General features: G+C 39.7%; 1 pseudogene; it reads right to left on the bottom strand.

The window, feature by feature from the left end:
- LOC121817662 (gastric triacylglycerol lipase-like) overlaps window positions 1–13,896 on the bottom strand; it is a 48,482-nt pseudogene extending 34,586 nt beyond the window's left edge.
- Window positions 13,897–22,523: the final 8,627 nt, after the last annotated feature.

Raw genomic sequence — 22,523 nt, 5'->3', positions numbered from 1 at the left:
CCGCTTGAATACCAAACCTGGCATCACCTAGCCACCAGAAGCACCCTGTGCAGGACACCTCATCTAAACAATAAATAACACAGAAATACAAACCCAGTCATCAGCAGACAAGATTACCACCTTACTCACCCTTGTCCATCAGAGGAAAAACGAACAAACAAATAAAACTCAGCACAAATCTCACCCTATAGGAACCTTACACAAACCACTGGACCAGGCAGGGCAGAAACCAAAAGGAAGAAAGAATTAAACCTTGAAGCCTGGGAAAAAGAGAACTCAAACACAATAAGTTAAAAAAAAAAAAAATGAAAAGGGAGAGAAATACTACACAAATGAAGGAACAAACCAGAAACACAGAAGTCCAAATAAATGAAGAGGAAATAGGCAAACTACCTGAAAATGAATTCAGAATAATGATAGTAAAGATGATCAAAAACCTTGAGAACAAAATGAAGAAATGGCAAGAATCAATTAATAAAGACCTAGAAGAATTAATAAAACATACAGAGACAAACAGCACAATTACTGAAATTAAAAATACTCTGGAAGGAATCAATAGCAGAATATCTGAAGCAGAAGAAAGAATCAGTGAGCTGGAAAATAAAATGATGGAAATAACATCTGAAGAGCAGAATAAAATAAAAAGAATGAAAAGAACTGAGGAAAATAGTCTCAGAGACCTCTCGGATCAACATTAGATGCACCAACATTAGAACTATAGGCGTCTCAGAAGAAGAGACAAAGAAAGGGTGTGAGAACATTTTTGAAGAGATTATAGTTGAAATTTCCCCCAACATGGAAAAAGAAATAGTCAAGTCCAAGAGGCACAGAGTCCTAAACAGGAAAAACCCAAGGAGAAACATGGAAGACACATACTAATCAAATTGACAAACACTAAACACGAAAAAAGAATATTAAAAGCAGCAAGAGAGAAGCAACAAGTAACATACAAGGGCAACCCCCTATGCTTAACAACTGATCTTTCAGCAGAAACTCTGCAGGCCAGAAGGCAATGGAAGGATATATTTAAAGTACTGAAAGGGAAAAATCTACAACCATGATTACTGTCCCCAGCAAGGATCTCATTCAAAATTGATCTCATTCAAAAGCCTTAATAAAAGGCTTTTCCCATAAGCAAAAGTTAAAAGAATTCAGTAGCACCAAACCAGCTTTACAACAAATGTTAAAGGGACTTATATAGTCAAGAAATACAAGAGAAAAAAAGATCTACCAAATCAACCCCAAACAATTAAGAAAATGGCAATAGGAACATATATATGAATAACTACTTTAAATGTAAATGGTTTAAACGCTCCAACCAAAAGACACAGCCTGACTGATTGGACACCAAAAAAAGAAAAAAAAAAAAGACCCATATATATTCTGTCTACAAGAAACCCATTTCAGACTTAAAGACATATATAGATTGAAAGTGAGAGAATGGAAAGGTATATTCCATGCAAATGGGAAACAAAAGAAAGCCAGAGTAGCAATCCTTATATCAGACAACATAGACCTTAAAAAAGAAGATTACAAGAGATAAGGAAGGATGCTACATAATGATCAAGGGATCAATCCAAGAGGACGGCATGACAATTGCAAATATCTATGCACCCAATATTGAAGCACCTCAATACATAAGACAAACACTAACAGACATAAAAGGAGAAGTTGATGTAACACAATCATAGTAGGAGACTTTAACTGCCCCCCCCACTCACACCAATAGACAGATCATCAAAACAGAAAATTAATAAGGAAACACAAGTCTTAAAGGATACATTAGATGAGATGGATCTCATTGATATCTTCAGGACATTCCATCCAAATGCAGATGAATACACCTTCTTCTCAAGTGTACATGGAACATTCTCCAGGATAGACAACACCTTGGGTCACAAATCAAACCTCAGTAAATTTAAGAAAATTGAGATCGTATCAAGCATTTTCTCTGACCATAAAGCTATGAGACTAGATATCAATTACAAGAAAAAACTGTAAGAAACACAAACACATGGAGATTAAACAATAGGTTTCTAAACAACCAAGAGGTTACTGAAGAAATCAAAAGGGAAATCAAAAAATTTCTAGAAACAAATGTCAATGAAAGCACGACAACTCAAAACCTATGGGATGCAGCAAAAGCTGTTTTAGGAGGGGAGTTTATAGCAATAGAATCTTACTTCGAGAAACAAGAAAAACATCAAATAGGCCACCTAACTTTACACCTAAAACTACTTGAAAAAGGAGAACAAAAGCCCCCAAAATTAGTAGAAAGAAAGAAATCATAAAGATCTGAGCAGAAATAAATGAAAAAGAAACAAACAATGGTAAAGATGAACAAAACTAAAAGCCGGTTCTTTGAGAAGATAAACAAAATTGACAAGCTTTTAGCTAGACTCATCAAGAAAAAAGAGAGAAGAATCAAATGAACAAAATTAGAAATGAAAAAGGAGAGGTTACAACAGACAATGCAGAAATATATAGGATTACAAGAGACTATTATGAACAACTATATGGCAATAAAATGGATAACCTGGAACAAATGGACAGATTCTTAGAAAAGTTCAATCTTCCAAGACTGAACCACAAAGAAGTAGAAATTATGAACAACCCAATTACAAGCAATGATATTGAAGTGGTGATCAAAAATCTCCCAAGTAACCAAAGCCCGGGACCAGATGGCTTCACAGGAGAATGCTATCAAACATTTCAGTTCAGTTCAGTCAGTTGCTCAGTCGCGTCTGACTCTTTGCCACCCCATGAACAGCAGCACGTCAGGCCTCTGTGTCCATCACCAACTCCCGAAGTTCACTCAGATTCACATCCATCGAGTCAGTGATGCCATCCAGCCATCTCATCCTCTGTTGTCCTCTTTTCCTCCTGCCCCCAATACCTCCCAGCAGCAAAGTCTTTCCCAATGAGCGAACTCTTCGCATGAGGTGGCCAAAGTATTGGAGTTTCAGCCTCAGCATCAATCCTTCCAACGAACACCCAAGACTGGTATCCTTTAGGATGGACGGGTTGGATCTCCTTGCAGTCCAAGGGACTCTCAAGAGTCTTCTCCAACACCACAGTTCAAAAGCATCAATTCTTTGACACTCAGCTTTTTCACAGTCCAACTCTCACATCCATACATGACCACTGGAAAAACCATAGCCTTGATTAGACAGACCTTTGTTGGCAAAGCAATGTCTCTGTTTTTTAATATGCTATCCAGGTTGGTCATAACTTTCCTTCCAAGGAGTAAGCAACCCAGAAAATCCCGATTGTGTGATCACTCACCTAGAGCCAGACATCCTGGAATGTGAAGTCAAGTGGGCCTTAGAAAGCATCACTACGAACAAAGCTAGTGGAGGTGATGGAATTCCAGTTGAGCTATTTCAAATCCTGAAAGATGATGCTGTGAAAGTGCTGCACTCAATATGCCAGCAAATTTGGAAAACTCAGCAGTGGCCACAGGACTGGAAAAGGTCAGTTTTCACTCCAATTCCAAAAAAAGGCAATGCCAAAGAATGTTCAAAGTGCCACACAATTGCACTCATCTCACACGCTAGTAAAGTAATGCTTAAAATTCTCCAAGCCAGGCTTCAGCAATACGTGAACCGTGAACTTCCAGATGTTCAAGCTGGTTTTAGAAAAGGCAGAGGAACCAGAGATCAAATTGCCAACATCTGCTGGATCATGGAAAAAACAAGAGAGTTCCAGAAAAACATCTATTTCTGCTTTATTGACTATGCCAAAGCCTTTGACTGTGTGGATCACAATCAACTGTGGAAAATTCTTCAAGAGATGGGAATACCAGACCACCTGACCTGCCTCTTGAGAAACATATATGCAAGTCAGGAAGCAACAGCTGGAACTGGACATGGAACAACAGATTGGTTCCAAATAGGAAAAGGAGTATATCAAGGCTGTATATTGCCACTCTGTTTATTTAACCTATATGTAGAGTACATCATGAGAAACGCTGGGCTGGAAGAAGCACAAGCTGGAATCAAGATTGCCAGGTGAAATATCAATAACCTCAGATATGCAGATGAAACCACCCTTATGGCAGAAAGTGAAGAGGAAGTAAAAAGCCTTTTGATGAAAGTGAAAGAGGAGAGTGAAAACGCTGGCTTAAAGCTCAACATTCAGAAAACGAAGATCATGGCATCCGGTCCCATCCCTTCATGGGAAATAGACAGGGAAATAGTGGAAACAGTGTCAGGCTTTATTTGGGGTGGGGGGAGCTCCAAGATCACTGCAGATGGTTAATTGCAGCCATAAAATTAAAAGACTCTTACTCTTTGGAAGGAAAGTTATGACCAACCTAGATAGAGGCAAGGTGACAGCAAACAGAAAGGAATTTGAAAGGGGAAAAAAACCCCATACAACCTTATGAAATTTCAGTGTGTAAATTAAAAGGAAATTACATGATAGTAAAACTTGAAGGGGCTTTCCTGGTGGCTCAGACAGTAAAGAAACTGCCTGCAGTGCAGGAGACCAATCCCTGGCTGGAGAAGATCCCCTGGAGAAAGGAATGGCTACCTACTTTAGTAATCTTGTTTGGAGAATTCCGTGGACAGTGGAGCCTGGCAGGCTGTACAGTCCATGGGGTCGCAAAGAGTCAGACATGACTGAGCAGCTAACACAGACACACACAAAACTTGAAAGAGAAATACTGATTATGGATTTACATATGAAAAAAGGACTAATAATGATTTCAAAAGATTGATGATAGATATAAGGAAAAAGGTAAAATAAACTGGGTGATGCAGGCTGAAAACAATGCAGAATGCATCATCAAATTCCAGAGAACGCTGCATTACGTACTGAAGCCAGTGAGGAAAATGGAATATTTTAATCCAGCAGGAGCCTATGTAAGCATCCCTCTTCTTCAGTATTATTCACATTTCCTCATTTTGGAAACTATAAGCATATGCTATAATGAGTCACAAACCTTTAACTGTGTTGGTTTGGTGAAAGTAGGAGGATGCAGTAAAATTGTGTTTTTAATAGAAGTAGCTGGAGCCAGTGCAAAATAAATTTTAATCTTTTCAGCCAGTAGTGGATTTATTGAAAATTCTCCAAAAGCTGAAAGTAAACAAGAAAATTGACCAGTTTACTCGAGTTCTGTCTTGCCTCAACGTTTCATTGTTACTTGCCTAGTTTACCTATGATTACGTAATAGGGTTGCTATCTTTACCATATATTCCAAAGTGGTCTCTAAAGATTTCCTCTACAATTTACTCTGCACACTGCTGCTGCTAAGTCACTTCAGTCGTGTTCGACTCTGTATGACCCCATAAATGGCAGCCCACCAGGCTCCCCCATCCCTGGGATTCTCCAGGCAAGAACACTGGAATGGGTTCCCATTTCCCTCTCCAGTGCGTGAAAGTGAAAAGTGAAAGTGAAGTCTCTTAGTAGTGCCCGACCCTCAGCGGCCCCATGGACTGCAGCCTTCCAGGCTCCTCCGTCCATGGGATTTTCCAGGCAAGAGTACTGGAGTGGGGTGCCATTGCCTGCTCCAGCTCTGCACACTACACAAGATTAATTTCTTGGAATTTCATTTTGTTTGTCTTTTTCCCAATCTGCCTGTGGTCGCTAAATCCATAATTTAATATTCAGTGACACCTGTTGTTTATTTCATTAGTAAAAAATCTGGGTAAAATGAACCATTTCTCCTCCCATTGAAGAATTTCCCTTAGGCTTTCAGGATTATTTTTTAAAATTTCATTTGGTTTGATTTGATATTGTAGTATAGTTGATTTATTATGTTGTGTTAGTTTCAAATGTATAGCAAAGTAATTCAGTGTTTTATATATATTCTTTCTCAGATTCTTTTCTCATATGGCTTATTATAAAGTATTGATCTGAGTCCCCTGCACTTTATAGTAGGTTCTTTTTGATTTTCTATTTTATACATAATAATATGTATATGTTAATCCCAACGTTCCTATTTATCATTCCCCCTTCACCTTTCTCCTTTAGTAACCATTAGTTTGATTTCAGAGTCTGTGAGTCCATTTCTGCTCAGTAAATAAGTTCATTTGCATTTTTTTAAGATTCCATGTATAAGTGATATCGTATCATATTTGTCTTTATTTGACATCTCACTCAGTATGATAATCTCTAGGTCTCTCTATTTCATTCTTTTCAATGGCTAAGTAATATTCCATTGTAAATATGTATCACAACTTCTTTATCCATTCATCTGAGATGGACATATAGGTTACTTCCATATCTTGGGTATTGTAAATAGTGCTGCAAGGAACATTGGGGTACATGTATCTTTTTGAATTACAGTGTTTTTTTCTTTATAAATGCCCAGGAGTAGAATTGCAAGGTCACAGGACAGTTTCCCCTCTGGGCTGTTTCACCTGCTTTTGACTCCACTGATCACTTTAAATGTGGTTTACACTTACTGAGGGCCTAGATACATCCTCTCCTCTTTTGACCTCTTCTCTAAAACAGAGGCTGGGCCATCTTTCTTTCAGAAACCATCCATATTCAAGGTGCAGTTAGTTCAACACTCTTTCTTTTTATCACAAAATCTTCCCTAATAACTGTGATCGAAGGAAATGTTTCCTTTCATGGCCACACGATTACTTTCAAGGCCCAGACGCTTTTGCCTTCACAGGTCCCTTTCTCCCCACTCCCACCCCAAAATCTATGTAAAAACCATGTTTTGTGACTGTGTTGACATGAACATAATCCAAAATGAGTTATATTCCTTTACTCTTTTGATTTTGAAAGTAATTAACTATTTTGAGGTGCCCATAAAGTATTATGAACCCTAGGAGCTTGGCCTCCTATGCTGGGTTATTTAACTCTCTCCTCTATGCTCTCCTCATTCTGGTTCACTCGACTGACTATAAGCCTGCTGAAAGCATCATCCCTTTTGCAGCAATTCTCCATAGTGGTGATTTGTCCCCAAGGGTCATCTGAAAAAGTCTGGAGACATTTTGGTTATCATAACTGCAAGGACAGAAGGGGGCGGTGCGAGTATCCTACTATGCGCAGGCAAGCCCCAACCCTGACCCCCAGCAAAATACCAGTAGTGATGAGGGAGACAAACTTTGCCTTATTAGATTGTGAGCTTTGAGGAAATGAGATTTCTTTAGTGTATACATTGCAAATACCAAATAATGTTGCAAATAATAGCCAACAAAGTATATTTCAAATAGTAAATACACTGCACATTTAAAGAATGAATACCTGAAGTAATTAGAAACGTTTTACTGTCCAACTGAAAAGTTTTGAAGCATCTGATCTTTCAGGATGTAAATTAATATGCCTCATACTACCCTCGGAGAAGGCAACGGCAACCTACTCCAGTACTCTTGCCTGGAAAATCCCATGGATGGAGGAGCCTGGTAGGCTGCAGTCCATGGGGTCGCGAAGTCAGACACGACTGAGAGACTTCACTTTCACTTTTCACTTTCATGCATTGGAGAAGGAAATGGCAACCCACTCCAGTGTTCTTGCCTGGAGAATCCCAGGGACGGGGGAGCCTGGTGGGCTGCCGTCTCTGGGGTTGCATAGAGTCGGACACGACTGAAGTGACTTAGCAGCAGTAGCAGTAGCATACTACCCTAGATGGGATCCCAGGCAAAGCGCAAACAAAACTCACTGGGCAGCAGAATGTCACTGATCAAAGAAACCATACCAAGCAACTTCAGACTTTTTCTAAAGAGTATCAACACATCAACCTTCTGTTAAGAAAACACTGTAAGGGCTTCCCGGCTGGCTCCGCAGTGAGGAATCCACCTGCCAATGTAGGAGACACAGGTTGGATCCCTGATCCAGGAAGATCCCACGTGCCAGGGCAACTAAGCCTGTGTGCCACAACAACTGGGTCTGTGCTCTAGAGCCCAGGAGCCAGAGCTACGGAGTCCACATGCTGCAACTTCTGCAGCCCACATGCCCGAGAGCCTGTGCTCAGCAACATCAGAAGCCTCCACAGTGAGAAGCTCACACACCCCAAATGGAGAGTAGCACTCACTTGTCACAACTAAAGAAAATCCCGTGCGGCAACAGAGACCCAGCACATTCGTAAATAAATAAACATTTTTTTTTTAAAGGGAGCACTAAAGGAAAAAAAAAATTTAAACACACATGCCAAGTCTTCAGTCTTGGCAATTCTAGTTGTAGAGAATCTTAGGTGATTCTAACACATACATCTTGTTTAGAATGTGCGGTATGATTGGAAAGATCACATTAATAGATGATGATATCCATTAATCATTTTTAAAGGATCATATACCTATATGCCATAATAAAACAATACTCACTGGCTTTTAATATTGTTCTCTTATGGCTTGTCTGTATGTTCTAAATAATTGTAATGAATAAGTATACTTTCTAAAATAAATTCTTTTTAACAAGAAAAGTTTTCTGTTATTTAAAAAATAAAAACTATAGCACAATCACATTTCATTATTTCTTAGCATACGAGTAAGTGCTCCTTGGGAATGGCCCACATAATAAATTTGCTTTTGTCCTGTTTTCTTCACAATATAATCAATGTTGGCTGTAAGATCACATTTTAACATTTCATCAAATTGCATGAAACAAAATGAATAAAACTTGTTTTAAGTCTTTATTATAATAAGAAAGTTATCTTCATACCTTAAATTATGGACTTAAAAAGCCCTCTGTAAGGACACCTGGATCATAAGAACTAACATTGATTTCACACTTCCTATTTGTTAGCTACTAACATGTTACCTTCTTCTAAGCACCGCTTCATTCCATGCTCACAAAATACCTTTAACCTAAGTAACTATGGACATTCTAGAACAGAGGAAACAGGAAATGTGTCTGTGAGTATAACCAATAAGTGATAGACTAAATTTCAGAGTGTTCTTGTTCTAGAGCCCAACTTCTAAGATATATAGGAAAGATATGGCTTTCCCATAAAAGAATTTTGAGAAATATACTTTTTAAAAATATGTAGTGCACAAAAATCACTGTCAAGTGAGTGATAGGAAAACTAAAATATGCAATATGCTATAATAATTTCCAGGTATACAGAAGTAAAAGTAGAAATTTAAATTATTTTTGGCAACTGATAAGAGTTGATGCTATTATATTATTTGACTTTTCTGTGATAAAACCCTGGAGGAGGAAATGGCGGCACACTCAAGTATTCCTGCCTGAATAATTCATGGACAGAGAAGTCTGGTGGGGACTAGTCCATGGGGTTACAAACAGTCAAACACGACCTAGGGGCTGAGCATAGATGCACACTGTGGTAAAAAAGTAACCATTGACACATTTACCCTTGCCTTTTCCTCTCTTCTCTATGTTTCTCTGAAAAGCCTAAAGCAAAAAAGTAGTGATGGGTTCGCAAAGTGATGAACATTTGGAAAACTGGAGTTGTTATTGTTCAGTGGGTCAGTTGTGTCTGATTCTTTGCAACCCCATGGACTGCAGCAAGCCAGGCCTCCCTGCCCTTCACCATCTCCCAGAGCTTGCTCAAACTCATGGCCATTGAGTCAGTGATGGCATCAACCATCTTGTCCTCTGTCGTCCCCGTCTCTTCCTGCCTTCAATCTTTCCCAGCATCAGGATCTTTTCCATTGAGCCAGTTCTTTGATCGGGTGGCCAGAGTATTGGAGTTTCAGCTTCAGCATCAGTCCTTCCAATGAATATTAGGATTGATTTTCTTTAGGACTGACTGGTTTGATCTTCTTGCGGTACAAGGGACTCTCAAGAGTTTCCTACAACACCACAGTTCAAAAGCATCAGTTCTTTGCCTCTCACCCTTCTTTATGGCCCAACTCTCACATCCATACATGACTAATGGAAAAACCGTAGCTTTGACTATATTGGCTTTTGACTATATGGACAATATGGACCTATATCGGCAAAGTGATATCTCTGCTTTTTAATACACTGTCTAGATTTGTCATAGCTTTTTTTTCCACGGAGCAAGTGTCTTTTAATATCATGGCTTCAGTCACCATCTACAGTGATTTTGGAGCCCCAGAAAATAAAGTCTGTCATTGTTTCCCCATCTATTTACCATGAAGTGATGGGACCAGATGCCAAAATCTTCGTGTTTTGAATATTGAGTTTTAAGCCAGCTCTCTTTCATCTTCATCAAGAGGCTCTGTAATTCCTCTTCACTTTCTGCCATGAGAGTGGTGTCACCTGCATATCTGAGGTTATTGATATTTCTCCCAGCAATCTTGATTCGAGCTTGTGCTTCATCCAGCCCAGCATTTTGCATGATGTACTCTACATATAAGTTAAACAAGCAGGGGGGTGATATATAGTCTTGACCTACTCCTTTCACAATTTTGAACCAGTCTGTTGTTCCATGTCCAGTTTTAACTGTTGCTTCTTGACCTGCATACAGATTTCTCAGGAGGCAGGTAAGGTGGTCTGGTATTCCCAGCTCTTCAAGAATTTTCTACAGTTAAAGGCTTTAATGTTCTCAATGAAGCAGATGTTTTTCTGGAATTCTCTTGCTTTTTCTATTATCCAACAGATGCTGGCAGTTTGATCTCTGGTTCCTCTGCTGTTTCTAAATACAGCTTAAATATCTGGAAGTTCTCAGTTCATGTACTGTTGAAACCTGGCTTGGAGAATTTTGAGCATTACTTTGCTAGTCTGTGAGATGAGTGCAATTGTGCAGTAGTTTGAACATTCTTTGGTACTGCCTTTCTTTGGGGTTGGAATGAAAACTGACCTTTTCCAGTCTTGGGGCCACTGCTGAGTTTTCCAAATTTTCTGACATATTGAGTGCAACACTTTTACAGCATCATCTTATAGGATTTGAAGCAGCTCAGCTGGAATTCCATCACCTCCACTAGCTTTGTTCATAGTGATGCTTCCTTAGGTCTACTTGACTTCGCAGTTCACAATGTCTGGCTCTAGGGGAGTGATCATACCATCGTGGTTATCTGGGTCATTAAGACTTTCTTGTATTCTTGCCACCACTTTTTAATATCTTCTGCTTCTGTTAGGTCCATACCATTTCTGTTCTTAATTGTGCCCATGTTTGCATGAAGTGTTCCCTTGGTATCTCTAATTTTCTTGAAGAGATCTCTAAGTCTTTCCCATTCCTTTTTCCCCTCTAATTCTTTGCATTGATCACTTAAGAAGTCTTTCTTATTTCTCCTTGCTATTCTCTGGAACTCTGTATTCAGATGGGTTTATCTTTTCTTTTCTCCTTTGCCTTTCACTTCTCTTCTTTTCTCAGCTATTTGTAAGACCTCCTCAGACAACTTTTTTACATTTCTTTTTCTTGTGGATGGTTTTGATCACCACTTCCTGTACAATGTTAGGAACCTCCGTTCATAGTTCTTCAGGCACTCTGTCTATGAGATCTAATCCCTTGATTCTGCTTGTCATTTATACTGTATAATCACAAGAGATTTGATTTAGATCATACTTGAATGGTCTAGTGGTTTTCTCTACTTTCTTCAATTTAAGTCTGAATTTGGCAATAGGGAGTTTACGATCTGAGCCACAGTCAGCTCCTTGTCTTGTCTTTGCTGGCTGTATAGAGCTTCTCCATCTTCAGCTGCAAAGAATATATTCAATCTGATTTCAGTATTGACCATCTGGTGATGTTCATGTGTAGAATCGCCTCTTGTGTTGTTGGAAGAGGGTATTTGCTATGACCAATGCATTCTCTTGGAAAAAATCTGTTAGTGTTTGCCCTGCTTAATTTTGTACTCTAAGGCCAAACTTGCCTGTTATTCCAGGTATTTCTTGACTTCCTGTTTTTGCATTCCAGTCCCCTATGATGAAAAGGACAGGTTTTTGGCAGGGAAGCTGGGGAATTCTTTACAATCTGGGGAATAATAGGAAATGATGTTTTTGGACATATTTTCATTTTAACTCTTGTTGCTGTTAGGCCTCTAAGTTGTGTCAGGCTCTTTTGCAACCCCATGGACTATAGCCTTCCAGAGTCCTCTCTCTGTTGAATTTCCCAGGCAAGAACACTGGAGTGGGTTGCCATTTCCTTTTCCATGGGATCTTCCTGACCCTGGGATTGAACCCAGGTCTCCTGCATTGGCAGGTGGATTCTTTACCACAGAACCCTCAGGAAATTCTTAGGCTCATTAATAACCAGAAAAATTAACATCTAGAATAACTTTTACATATAAACATTTAAAATATTTAAAAATATTATTTAAGCTACATTTGTTAATGAAATACCTTCATTCCACTGAAATACCTTCCGAGTTCTACAAAATTATATCAATATTACTAATTTAAAAACACATTCAACACATTTTTATGTCAAAATAAAACAAACTTTTTTCCCCTACCTGCAAGCCCAGAATTCTTTAGAATCTTGATCTAGGTATAAGTGTTTCCTGAACCAAGTAGTCCTCTGTCATTCCCCATCCACACATCATAACCAGCATCTGCCAGAAGAAAGCCTAGACTATTGCTTGGAAGATTGGAAACCCAAGTGCTGGCAGTTACAAGCACGCCATGGTGTAGGAACACAACTGGCTTTTGGACTGAAAAGAAAGCATTGAAAATAATTTGATAGCAGAAAATATATCTGAAAGTATAACAAAGGTCTTCAAGTCACTTTAATATAGTTAGGACTGATTGGATTGTATCCAAAAGAAATATGCTAACAATTCATTATGTTTATTTTATGCAAACATCGCCTAGAGAATGATACAGCAACCCACTCCAGTATTCTTGCCTGGGAAATACCATGGACAGAGGGACCTGGTGGGCTATAATCCATGGGCTCACAAAGACTCAGACACAACTGAGTGTGCGCACACACACACACACACACACACAGACACACACACACACACACACACACACCAAATACTGATATTTTTCCTTAATCTTCAGAGCAAAAGAACTGCAACATCATCTATGGGGTCCCATGTCCTCTTCTTATCCCACTTCCTGGAGCACACTTTTCCTTAGTTACTGATTTTAGTTTCTAGGGCTTACAATTTATATTTTTTATATATCCATATAAAGAGTTTACACTTCATGAAAAACTGAAAGAGAAATCTCCAGAAACAGGAATGCTTTGGGTCTTTAAAATCTCATGTGCAGATAATCGAAGGGAAAAAAAAAAAAAGATACCCTCGTAAGCTTGAATAATGCTTGCTGTAAGCACTTAAGGCAGAAAAGAGGAGTGAACCAGAACTATGCTATTATACCAGGAAGAGCAATGATAATCCACACTTGGGTAAACCGAAGAATATCAGAGAAAAACTGGTTGAAAATTCTGGGTTGGGCTTCTATTCAGAGGCTTCCACCCAGTTCACCAAATCAAATTCATGGGCCAGTGTGTGCTCCACTTTGTTATAGAATCCAATGTAAACCAAGTGTCATTCAGACCCTCAGCATAATATTCAAGAAGTTTCTATGTTTTTTATGAGTAAATTAATCTCATATTCTGTGATTAGAATATATCTGACTGGATTGTATTTGATTCAAGATTTGAGATACTCATCTTTTTCCATCACATAAATCCTACCTAAATAATTAGCACCATTCTTCCCATGAGGAATCCGGTTGAGCTGAAGGATGTAGCCATCTGCAGTGATACCTTCATACTCTTCACTTGGGTAACCCCAGTAGGAAATTATCTGACTCTGAATGGAGAAAAGACAGACCGTTTAGTTTTATGAGTTTACTTGGCCAATTTTATGATTCTTAAGGTAGAATTTCATATTGGTAGGTTTCATATACTATGTAACGAGAGCTTTCAAATTTTATAATAAAAGAAATTTTAAAAGAATGAATGAAAGTAATAGTGACAGTCTTTGGAGGTGTTTTAATTAGTGATAGTAATAACTTACAACATCTATATTGGCCTCAGGATTATTAGTTTTTTTCCCGAGGAAAACAAAATGTATTTCCAAACACATGGAGGACACACACTGTTTTAAGTAACCACCACATTTTCAACCTACTAAGGAAAAAAATTATTAGCATGATGCAGTAAATGTTTCAGTATAAAGTCAGGGTTCTTGTGCTGTCTTGCTATTTGCTTCACAGTGTTTTTGTTTGTTACCATATCCTCTGGTTCTTCTTGTTTTATTGCCTTGCCTATTAGATGGTTTTATAACACTTCTGTTTTCCTGGTTATTTTCTTTCAGTTGTGTACATGATATTTCCTCAGAGGACCTTTTGTCTATCAGCCTGTAGATTTGATTTCAGAGCTACCATTTACTATTTGTTATAGGCTGAACTGTGTCTCTGCACCACACCCCCTGAAAAAGGGTTTAAATCCTAACACGCAATACCCTAGAATGTTTTTGCATATGTATATAAGGTTATTTCAGATGTAATTATTTAAGTTAAGGTAATACTGGAGAAGGGTGAGGCTCAGATCCTATAAGACCAGTCTTTATAAGAAGATTATGACATGAAGACAAGGACGTGCAGGGAGAATGCCATGTGATAGAGAAGACAAAGGTGGGAGGTATATAGGTGCAAGCCAATGAATGGTAAAGACTGCTAGCAAACACCAGAATCTGGGAAGAGGCAATAAAGGATTCTTTCACTGCCTCCTTCAGAGGGAGTATAGTTCTGCAAAGACTTTGATTTCAGACTTCTAGCTTCCAGAACTGTGAGATAATAATTTTCTATTATTTTAAGCTACCTACTTTGTGCTATTTTGTTATGACAGTTCTAGGAAAATGAAAAACCATCTGTCAGAGAAGGGAAAGAGTTTTAATACCTGGACTGATCTTTGTCGAACTTATAAATAAAACAAGGTGATCCCTGATTTAGTGTCTGTTTTGTATGTGAGAATTCACATTAATCCCCTCAAAAAGGCAGACCAAATGTTACTCAAACACTGCCAAAACAAATAAATTTTTGTATTTTTGCTTTAAAATATCTGGATTCAAAATGACCTATTAAATGTTTCACTCACTGTAATACATGATGCATACCACTGTAAAGATCTACAGCAAGTCTTCACCTGTCTCTAGTAGTTTCCCTAAAGGACATCTGCACTAGCAAGCATATCCACACTCTCACCCACACCTTGGAAATGCTCCTCTGTGTCCATTCACAGCCCAATAATTTTTCAAAGTTTTAGAAATTGAGTTTCCTGCTCCACAGTCTTCTACTCTAAACCTGGCCTATTTTTTCACCAGGAAAAAGTTTAGCCTGAGGGGATACGTGAAGGAATGACACATTTTCTGCCTTTGAGGTGCATATAATCTAGTGATAGTTCAGCAGCACCAGGTCTCTCTACTTGCTCTCTTGCCTGTAATGTCCATGCATTTCTCAGTCCCTTTTACTTTTGGTCGACTCAGAGCCTACATGTTTGCTCTTAAAATCCCTTAGGTGAACTGAAACTTTAGACTTATTCAAAAAGAAGAATGACTAGGTAACAATGTAGATATAGAGCATCCTGCTCAGTCCTTGGTTCTAATAAGTATTTGCTGTTCAATAAATAAAAATTAATCATATTATTAGGAGTACTCTTCAAATTCAATGTCTTGTTATAATAACACTATCCTTTCGAAAGAATAGTTATAATTAAATGAAAGAATAAACGATACCACTGTTCCTAAAATCTACCAATGGTCCCTTATGTTTTCCTCAACAGTATAATAAAATTCTTTCTCACTCACTGTACAAACATCATCAAATGCTCCTTAAGGACTTGTCTTGAAGTACTAAAAATTAGTGTTTGCTGTTTAGGCCAAAGACTGTAAAGATCTCAACTCAAAGCCCCCATATGTTGAGTCGAGGTAGCCTAAGAGAGAAGGCTGAAGGGAAATTAACATTTGGGGGTGAGAGGGAGAGAGTAAAGAGGATGACCTCCCTAGGCTACCAAGACTGGTGCCTGTGAGGGACCCAATCTGGTCAAGTTCCAACCTGGCTTCTTTTAATAACTATAAATACCAGAAACATTCCTTGCATCTTATTGGAATTAGTAAAATAAATGAATTTTTCAGAAGACTCCACATCCATTTGCTAATAAATACTGAATATGTTTTCAAACACCTCATGTCTTCTTATAGATATTTTATTAGAGGGCCGCTTTCCCCTTACTGATTTGAGAATAAGTCAGATTTCATTTTAAATTAGGAACTAGGAGCTAGAGCAAGTGGCAAGGCAGCCTGCTCCTGTTACACATTCATAGCACTGCTTCCCCTCCCTTCCTGCGGTCACTTCAGCCATGTCTGACTCTGTGTGAGCCCAGAGATGGCAGCCCACCAGGCTCCCCGTCCCTGGGATTCTTCAGGCAAGAACACTGGAGTGGGTTGCCATTTCCTTCTCCAGTGCATGAAAGTGAAAAGTGAAAGGGAAGTCACTCAGTCATGTCCGACTCTTTGTGACCCCATGGACTGCAGCCTACCAGGCTCCTCCGTCCATGGGATTTGCCAGGCAAGAGTGCTAGAGTGGGGTACCATTGCCTTCTCCACAGAGCACTGCTTAGTCTTTCCTTTTTCAAATTCTCTGAAATCAAGTTCCTAAAGAAGTGGAAAAGAGGAAAGAAACTTTTTCACTAAAGGTTTATATGTATATAATCAAGGCTGAAATTTTTAATAATTACATTTTACCTAAAATAGGACTAAACTTCACGATTAAATATATTAATTCTTAAAGTATAATAAATAAACTTTACCATGCCAGAGAGCCATAATTACTGCCACCAAATGTGGATGCTTTCTGCTTCCTGGAGAAGTGAAAATATTAATTCTTTTTTCCCTTCTCTATATTTATATACATGTATCTGTATATTTTGGATGGCCTTTCCCAAGAATGTTCAGTGGTTACATTTCGGGTAAGTTCTTATATTTGCCAAATTGCCAGTGAAATACTGCATTAACAGTCAATTCACAAAAGGATCTGGCTTCAAAACCATCCTCCTTGATCTATCAGCTAGTCAAACTCCGCTTTCCCTGTATCTTTATTCTTGGAGTATTCCAGACTCTGGGCTTCCCTGGTAGCTCAAATGGTAACAAATCACCCGCAATGAAGGAGACCTGGATTGGATCCCTGGGTAGGGAAGATTCCCTGGAAAAAGGAGTGACTTCTCACTCTAGTATTCTTGTCAGGAGAATCCCATGGTCAGAGGAACCAGGAGGGCTGAAGTCCATGGGGTCGCAAAGTCAGACAGGACTGAGCAACTGAAAAGAAAAAAAAAAAAAAATCCAGACTCTAGCTATCAAATCTTTCACCAGGACTTGGATAGGAGCATTTAGCTCATAAAGATGTCCATTTATCTTAAAACAGCCAGTAAGGCTTCAGTTCAGTCAGTTCAGTTCAGTTCATTTCAGTCGCTCAGTTGTGTCCGACTCTTTGCGACCCCATGAATCACAGCACGCCAGGCCTCCCTGTTCATCACCATCTCCCTGAGTTCACTCAGACTAACGTCCATCGAGTCCGTGATGCCATCCAGCCATCTCATCCTTGATCGTCCCCTTCTCCTCCTGCCCCCAATCCCTCCCAACTTACTGGTATAGTTTTGAAAATTCTGGGCAAGACAGTTTTTACCAGAGTTTTTGAGAGTTGTTATATCCAGAGTTATTTATAAAATGACATACCAAATTTAGTATATACTAACAAAATGAAGTTTTATATGTCTATTGAAATTTTATTTTATTGTTCCAAGAACACATAACATGAGCTCTACCCTCTAAAAATTTTAAATGCATGACACAGTATAGTGGCAGCCCTTACAAAGTTCTTAACCTCTCCAATGTGCCCAAACTCGTGGGGACTTGGGTTTTGTTTTTCTCCAGTGGTATGCTGAAATCTCTCTTCCAGATGGCTGGATTTCTACAAAGTCTGGAGGTATCTGCTCAAGATAACATCCCCAGGTTTTCCCCAAACTCAGCTTAAAGAGACCGTGGCAGGTTTGCTGGCTTCTGCTAATTCTGGAGCCCCTATGGAGGTATGCCTGCCTATTACCAGATACACGGGGAATGAGGTTTCTCCTGGGTCCTGTGGGCTGGATTCCACAACCCTCAAAGAAATGTTTTGTTTTGCATGGTTGCCAATGTTTAGTTGTCAAAAGGGAGTACAAAAAAAGCATATCTTTCGCCACCTTGATGCTGACATCATCTCAGTATTTTATAAAGTCAATTTTCCTCAAATTTTTCTATATGTTGAATATAACTGCAGAAAAATTACAGCAGACATTTTGCTCAAAATTTTCCAAGCCAGGCTTCAACAGTATGTGAACTGTGAACTTCCTGATGTTCAAGCTAGATTTAGAAAAGGCAGAGGAACCAGAGATCAAATTGCCAGCATCTGTTGGATCATCAAAGAAGCAAGGGAGTTCCAGAAAAACATCTACTTCTGCTTTATTGACTATGTCAAAGTCTTTGACTGTGTGGATCACCACAAACTGTGGAAAATTCTTAAAGAGATGGGAATACCAGACCACCTGACCTGCCTCTGGAGAAAGCTGTATGCAGGTCCGGAAGCAACAGTTAAAACTGAACAAGGAACAACAGACTAGTTCCAAATAGGGAAAGGAGTAGATCATGGCTGAATATTGTTACCTGCTTATGTAGTAATATGCAGAGTACGTCATGAGAAATGCTGGGCTGGATGAAGCACAAGCTGGAATCAAGATTGCTGGGAGAAATATCAATAACCTCAGATATGCAGATGACACCATCCTTATGGCAGAAAGTGAAGAAGAACTAAAGAGCCTCTTGATGAAAGTGAAAGAGAAGAGTGAAAAAGTTGGCCTAAAGCTCAACATTCAGAAAACAAAGATCATGACATCTGGTCCCATCACTTCATGGCAAATAGAAGGGGAAACAGTGGAAATAGTGACAGACTTTATTTTGGGGGCTCCAAAATCACTGCAGATGGTGACTGCAGCCATGAAATTAAAAGACGGTTGCTCCTTGGAAGAAAAGTCATGACCAACCTAGACACCATATTAAAAAGCATTACTTTACCAACAAAGGTCCATCTAGTCAAAGCTATGGCTTTTCCACTAGTCATATATGGATGTGAAAGTTGGACTATAAAGAAATCTGAGCACTGACAAATTGATGCTTTTGAACTGTGGTGTTGGAGAAGACTCTTGAGAGTCCCATGGACTGCAAGAAGATCCAACCAGTCCATCCCAAAGGAGATCAGTCCTGCGTGTTCATTGGAAGTACTGATGTTGAAGCTGAAACTCCTTTGGCCTCCTGATTGGAAAAACGGACTCATTTGAAAAGACCCTGATGCTAGGAAAGATTGAAGGCAGGAGGAGAAGCAGATGACAGAGGATGAGATGTTTGGATGGCATCACTGAATCAAGGGACATGAGTTTGGGTAAACTCCTGGAGTTAGTGATGGACAGGGAGACCTGACTTGTTGCAGTCCATGGGGTTGCAAAGAGTTGGACATGACTGAACGACTGAACTGAACTGAACTGAACTGAACTAACAAGCTAATACTAAAATCTATATGATTGACAAGGAACTTAGATTATTCAAGAATTTTAAGAAAGAATAATAAGTTGGGGGACTTGTCCCTGATTTCAAGACTTTATCAAGTTCCTGTAAAATTATTTTAATCAATAAAGTGTGATAAATAAAATATAGTATATATCCATACAATGGGATTCTACTCAGTAACAAAAATGAGCAAACTATAGTATATGCAATGCCTAAAAGACCCGAGCTCCCTAGTGAATTTCAGGGAAAGCAAATTTTAAAGGCAAAGTGAGGGAGAGAGTATAGATTAAATTATCGTCTTGTGCATAATCCTCTGATGGTTGATGATGTCCTACAGGTTAACATTGCCAATCCAGCTGGACTGGGGGCTACTACATGCTCATGGTCACCATGCAGTCAGCTTCTTCCATTTGGTAGGGACTTCAGTGTCTTGGGTTTCCCTGATGTCTCAGAAGGCAAAGTGTCTGCCTGCAATGTGGGAGACCTGGGTTCTATCCCTGGGTCAGGAAGATCCCCTGGAGAAGGAATTGGCAACCCACCACAGTACTCTTGCCTGGAAAATTCCACAGAAAGGGGAGCCTTGTAGGCTACAGTCCATAGGGTCGCAAAGAGTCGGACATGACCGAGTGACTTCACTTCACTTCACTTCAGTGTCTGTAAAATAACTTGTTGTTCAATTGCTAAGTTATGTCTGTCTCTGTGGTCTCATGGAAGGCTGTTTGCCAGGCTTCTTTGTCCTTCACTGTCTCCTAGAGTTTGCTCAAATTCATGTCCATTGAGTGAGTTTTCATTCCCATCCCAAAGAAAGGCAATGCCAAAGAATGCTCAAACTACCACACAAATGCACTCATCTCACACAGCTAGTAAAGTAATGCTCAAAATTCTCCAAGCCAGGCTTCAGGAAGACGTGAACCGTGAACTTCCAGATGTTCAAGCTGGTTTTAGAAAAGGCAGAGGAACCAGAGATCAAATTGCCAACATCCGCTGGATCATCAAAAAAGAAAGAGAGTTCCAGAACAACATCTATTTCTGTTTTATTGACTATGCCAAAGCCTCTGACTGTGTAGATCACAATAAACTGTGGAAAATTCTGAAAGAGATGGAAATACCAGACCACCTGACTGCCGGGGTCCAGCCCCGGTGGATCCAGGGAATTCGAAGGGTGGACGGCGTCGGCGTGGAAAGACTTGTTTATTTATTAATGTAAGATTAGATTAAGAAACTATAGTGTAGTAAGAAGATTAAGTGGAGGAAGAGGGCTGAATAGCTTGGTTTACGCGGAAGGCCAATAAAATTCCAGACAAGGAATTTGCACCATCTACGTTGGGCCACCGGCGCCCGCTTGAATATCTAAGGGTGCCTCGCTTTAAGCTCCCTTTCTCGCAGGTCTTAACAGCCGGGGCAAGTAAGTAGACCTGGCGAGCCTCCGCGCCCCAGGTGGAGATTCAGCCCGAAGTTAAAGTAAAGAGCAGAGAGAGGAAAAGAGAGAAGAGAAGAAAGAGAGAGAGAGACACGGGGGGAGCCAGAGTGCCAAGAAACCAGGCCGGGAGACTAGTTAGAGAAGCTGGTCCAAGAAGCTGGCCCCCGGCCCCAGAAGCTGGCCCCCTCCTTTATTGTTCAGAAGGCCTTTTATACTTTTGATAAAACACAGAGATCAATGGGTAACACAAGATTATGTAGCATTCGCAGCTCAGGCTCTTTCTATACATCATTTGGTATACAAAAGGTCTCAGGTGATTTACATTATCTTCTGGCCAAGAGGCTTGTTAACACTTTTTGGCTCTCTTCCTTAATGAATGTTAATCTTGTTTCCCCTGAAGTGTTTTTCTTTAATCTACATCTCCTTAAAGCATTAACATTAAAGTTACATCTCTATAGAACAAAGGTGCAGTGGGATATAACAAAGAAGGTACTTAACTCAAAGATCTAATGTTGCTAACACAAGGTCTACTACTTGTTTTTCTAACTATATCTACAACTAAAGGATGTGAAAATTTGGCAGCAAATGTTGACTCAACAAATGAAACCTTTAATCAGTCCTATTCTAAAGATTTTGACTCCTCGGAAGCTCCTACATTCCTAGGATGTTTTAAGCTTCCTGTGCCTCCTGCGGTCAGGAGGCCTCAAACAATCACACGCGCAGCTGTAGGAGTCCTGCAGGCAGGCTAGAAAGCCATCAGAGGGTTTTTTGGATTGAAACACTCTTTCAAATGCAGAAGACTAAAGCCCTAAATTGACTTTTTCCAGAAAATGTCAGAAGAGTGGAAAAGCAGAGCACAAAAGCCGGCAGATTTTTGTTGGGGTACATGCTTAGGAATTTCCAGAGGGGTCCCTGAAGTCTGAGCACGCCTTGCGTATGTCAGCTTCCTTCCTCATGACCTTGTCACGGGCGGGATTCCTCACACTGGCTCCCAGCACCTGACCTGCCTCTTGAGAAAACTATGTGCAGGTCAGGAAGCAACAGTTTGAACTGGACTTGGAACAACAGACAGGGTCCAAATAGGAAAAGGAGTACACCAAGGCCGTGTATTGTCACCCTGCTTATTTAACTTCTATGCAGAGTACATCATGAGAAATGCTGGGTTGGATGAAGCACAAGCTGGAATCAAGATTGCTGGGAGAAATATCAATAACCTCAGATATGCAGATGACACCATCCTTATGGCAGAAAGTGAAGAAGAACTAAAGAGCCTCTTGATGAAAGTGAAAGAGGAGAGGAAAAATGTTGGCCTAAAGCTCAACATTCAGAAAACGAAGATCATGACATCTGGTCCCATCACTTCATGGCAAATAGATGGGAAAACAGTGGAAATAGTGTCAGACTTTATTTTGGGGGGCTCCAAAATCACTGCAGATGGTGACTGCAGCCACGAAATTAAAAGACGCTACTCCTTGGAAGAACAGTTAGACCAACCTAGATAGTATATTCAAAAGCAGAGACATTACTTTGTCGACTAATGTCCGCCAGTCAAGGCTATGGTTTTTCCAGTGGTCATGTATGGATGTGAGAGTTGGACTGTGAAGAAAGCTGAGTGCCAAAGAAGTGATGCTTTTGAACTGTGGTGTTGGAGAGGACTCTTGAGAGTCCCTTGGACTGCAAGGAGATCCAACCAGTCCATTCCAAAGAAAATCAGTCCTGGGTGTTCTTTGGAAGGA

Source organism: Ovis aries, chromosome 22, assembly GCF_016772045.2.
Source record: "Ovis aries strain OAR_USU_Benz2616 breed Rambouillet chromosome 22, ARS-UI_Ramb_v3.0, whole genome shotgun sequence".
NCBI lineage: Eukaryota > Metazoa > Chordata > Mammalia > Artiodactyla > Bovidae > Ovis > Ovis aries.
This window is presented reverse-complemented; position numbering and strand designations above follow the sequence as displayed.